Genomic DNA, 4,509 nt, shown 5'->3' with positions numbered 1-4,509 from the left:
TCAACCAAATGGCCCTTACACTAAATAACAAAAATATAGAAATAAAACGTCTGTGTAACTTATGACAAGTCATTAAACCACTTTTTCACAGTCTCTCTTTCTCTCTCTCTCTCTCTCTCTCTATAAAATGCATTTGTCAGATACCACACACACACACTGTAGCTACAGCATTCTCTGTCTGTGTGTGTGTGTGTGTGTGTGTGTGTGTGTGTGTGTGTGTGTTTCGTGCATGCGGCATTGTAAGTTCGAGGTTTTAGACACAAAGCAACATAAATGCAGGAAGCAGCAAAAACAATATTCTTTTAAAATTAATTATCACATATGTATCATATTTGTGGCATTGAAGCTAGTTTGGCCATATGGTACGCGAAAGAAAGAAAGAAAAAATAAAAAGATGAACCAAACGCTAAACAATGCATCTCAATCATACACAATCTGCAGCTTATGGCACAATATAATAAAATAGACACAGGACGCACCTTTTGTTTGACTTCGCTGCATGCTCGCATTCTTCCTCCGCGCACCATCACCGCTGATAGCGGACAATCTTTTTCTCTGCGTCCAGGAAAAAAAAGAAAGAAAGGCATGAAAAAATGAGCTCGGTCGACAAAATGAAAGTACGACTCCGTTGCGAATGCAGAACCACTTCAAGTTCATCATCGCATGTTTCATTCATCTCCTTGTCATTTCCCTTTTCCTTGCGCCGGCCGCCTTTTCACGTTGTGCATTAACATACCGAATGGCTTGGAAATGCCACTGCTGCCCCATTCACATGAACGCTGCTGACTTCACTAACCAGCATTCAGTTCAGAAATCCCCCTCTGCCGGGGCCGTCCCTTCGCGCGCGGATATAACGGGGATATAACGCACTGCAGGCAGGCCTATAATATATATATGCACACGATTTGAGGAAACTCCTAAGTCAGAAATAGACTTTTGTGCAGAAAAAGCGAGAGTTCTATGCTGAGATGACATCATTTTTCTTGCATGTTTCTGAGAACAGAAAGGGGTAAAACAGCTGCGTCCTCATAACTTTCATTTGTAGGCAGATGATAAAGATTTCAACAGTAGATTCAAAGGGGAATTTGTCAGTACATTTTGTTGTTCTTCGTGTCGAAAAAAACTGTACATTAAAAAAATAAAGCCCGAAGCCACTAGACAACTTTTTAAAATTCCACAGAGGTTTTTTTTAAAACAATATTCTGGTTAAGTAGACAACAACAACAACAACAACAACAACTGTGTACTTTAAACTGTGTTCGAATTATTCACTGACTTTCGGCGATTAAAGGACTGTGAGTAATTTTCGCTGTTCGTCTCTAATACAGTTAGTCAAATGTCAGCTATCTTAAATTGTCTACTTCTTAAAACAACAACAACCGATTACGAATCCAAATAGAACGCTGTTGAGCTCTGCTGTTGCTATGGTTACCAGCGCAGGCGAACGCGACTTCTGTTTGCAAGCTTCTATTTAAATGCACTTTCACTAACTTGTAACTTTCCTAAATAGTGTTTTTTTTTTTTTTAATGCTGGGATTCCCAATCTTTTTTTTTTATTTTGTCTTAGGTACTCCATAGTCCTAACAATTTTGCTTAAATGACATGGTTGGGAATCACCGTTTTACAGATTCCATTAACCAATAAGCTATTGTCCAAGAACCTATTATCAAGTTGTTCTCCAAACAACCACACAGAGGACAACAACATTTATGGTGAAAAACATTCTTGATATGAAGAAGTTTGTGCCACGAAGAACCATTAAATAACCTTTATTTACAGGTTATATCATCAGGAACTTTAAGACGTTTTTTAAATGCCAGATTGGCACAAGTTGAAGAGTGTTTATCTCAGTACTTGTTTTCCTCTAAAATTAGTTTAGGGACTTTAATCCAATTGAGGAGGACGTTAACACTAAAGGCGTTCAGTTGATTGAATCGCATTTGGTAAAATTAATTTGAAACAAGCCTTTCATGTGTATTTAGATGCTTTGTAATGAGCTTACATTCCCCAGATGTGGTTTCTGAAATTTACTCATTGAAGATTATTGCTTATGAGTTAACACTGAATGGTAGTTCAGAAATCAGTTTCTCATCTGGACATTATAATCTTTTTGAAGTCTAAAGAAATTGTAACTTCAATACACTCAAAATATCCTAAAGGATATGAGAGAATTTAAGACCTAATCAATGGCAATGGAAATGGAAAAAGCCAGTTTCTTAAGACAAAATTTTAACTGCAGTGCATGCCAGATGCTGAAATTTGCATGTTGACAAATGAGTAATATGCATGCGTTCACCACCAAGTAGTTTTGTTGGTGTACACTGAAATGGGAAACCACTGAGCTTTGTGTACAACCTGGTTCCCCCTTTGCTTTCCCTCTCTCTCTCAACAGCAGAATTGTTTTTACAGTAGACACCCGGGGTTTCACCAGAGAGTAAGACTAGCAGGAAAGAAGTACAATGGGAGTTCACCTAACTGACCACATTGTCTCATTCACAACAGACCATGAACACTCTTCTTCAGTCCTTGTCCCGAATGCAGAAAGGATGCATGGGGGAAATACAACAGCTGTGGGAGGTGCCCAGTGATTTACATAAAATTTCCAAAGTGCCAGATTGGCATATGATGAAATGTCTGGTTCTTATTTCATTCTCTCTCACACTTTCACAGAGAACATCTCAGAGAAGGCTTTCAAGGGAAGGATGAGCAGATGATGAACTTGGGGAAATTTGCACGAATGATCATTCTGACAGGGTTTAAGAAAAACATTTCTGTCATTCCATGGATGGATATGTCCAAATAGCTAACAAAATGTGCACACAAATTAAATTTTAAATGAGGAAAGCAGATTCGAATGCGCTAAACCATCATTTATAGAATTAGATCAAGCTTCAATAAATCAATCTGTTTTGAATTGAGAAATGTGGCATATTATTAATAAAGAGAAATGTTATATGTTAAAGATTTTACTCTGAAAAACCTAATTTGTAGCTAACATATATTGTTCCGATCTAATCAGTGTGAGCACATCTGCACACAGAAAAATATGAAAACATAACCTGCGCAGCAGGGCTCTTCAGCCCTGCTCACACACACAGCACAGTATGAGCCTTTACTGGTATGGAAACATTTTAAATATCAGTTTCACAGCTGCTTCAGCCAAATAAGACAAGCATCAGACAATGCGTGAGAAGAAAACGGTTGATAATTTAGTCGCTGTATTCAAAAGTGGATTAATACACTTTCAAATAATAATGCAAATTTTAAAAAAAAAATATCTGGAAAAAAGGGACTAAACAATGCTAATTCTGATTTTCTAACACTTAACGGATATATTGGAGCTAAATGATTACAAATACATATTTTTTGTTTATCACAGACACAAATTCCATTAACTATTGAGAAACATCCAAATTCCTTACAATAAAAAATGTAAAATGTGCACTATTTCAACTCAATATTTCTTCAGCTCACTGAGGGTAGCATGATTTGATTCTTCAGTTATATCATGATCAATAATGACTTGGCAACATTTATGCTTTCATCAGTTCCAAGACTAACCTCTTCAAATGACAGTCGCAAGAGGTTCAATAACATATACAGCACCCAGAATGTAGAAATACAGTTGAATGTTTTAAGGGAACCCATTCTCATGGCACAAACTGAATGCACCTATTATTTTAAAATAATCTTTACTTGACCAGCCGAAGTATATCTATAAAATATTTGGAAAAGCCTTTAATGAGAAGTAAAATCTGTACACAGAATTATGCCAGCTGTAGTATTTGGCAGTGAGTGCACTTGTGGATCAAGTGAAATCCACTGGCAAATACAGTTTTCCCCCACTTGCTGCTCATGATAATGAATCGATGTTGATTTACTGTTTATGAATAGCGTGTTACAATATGGGAGAATGCAGATATAAAATCAGAGAGGTGCTCTAAGAACTAAATATTTTTCAAGGTATTGTATATGGTTACGCTTGGCTTAAGATGCAGACAATAGCAAACAATACCTAAATGCATTCTCTGAGTCTCCTCCTGACAAGTACCTTCAATCATCTGCGACTGAGTCAGCTGTGGCTGGAATTTGTTTATCTATAGTCTAAAGGACATGTTGCCTTTGTTTAGTTAGACCAGACATATTGTAATGAATAACCACTCCTGTTATATGCTGTTCATGTGTTACTATTCTTTATCATATTTTCTACAACATAGATCACCATGTTGCATGTGGTTTCTACATTCTTTGATCTTGGATTCTTAGGTACATTTAAAAGTCTACGAAGAATGAAGTGCCTATATATGTGCAATAAAAAATTCACACTGCAAAGTAGTGAACAAAAATTCTTGGTGCATGTACAAGGACCTCAAATTCCTAAGTGCAATTTCATCTTAAAGGAATTCAGATGAACTTTCACCTCTTTCCTCATTCAGACAGTGAACTATAGAACTATAGATTTTCAGTGTAGACGAACATACTCTTCCTCAATGAATTTTTAGGTCGAGC

At 36.7% G+C, this 4,509-nt stretch overlaps 1 long non-coding RNA gene across 1 annotated transcript; it reads left to right on the top strand.

Annotated features, from left to right (window-relative positions):
• Positions 1-820: 820 nt before the first annotated feature.
• LOC131547431 (uncharacterized) lies at positions 821-2,923 on the top strand. The gene is made up of 3 exons (XR_009272929.1): positions 821-1,009; positions 2,503-2,577; positions 2,671-2,923. It is a non-coding gene; the product is annotated as an uncharacterized LOC131547431 (long non-coding RNA).
• Positions 2,924-4,509: the final 1,586 nt, after the last annotated feature.

This window comes from Onychostoma macrolepis, chromosome 09, assembly GCF_012432095.1.
Source record: "Onychostoma macrolepis isolate SWU-2019 chromosome 09, ASM1243209v1, whole genome shotgun sequence".
NCBI classification, from domain to species: domain Eukaryota; kingdom Metazoa; phylum Chordata; class Actinopteri; order Cypriniformes; family Cyprinidae; genus Onychostoma; species Onychostoma macrolepis.
This window is presented reverse-complemented; position numbering and strand designations above follow the sequence as displayed.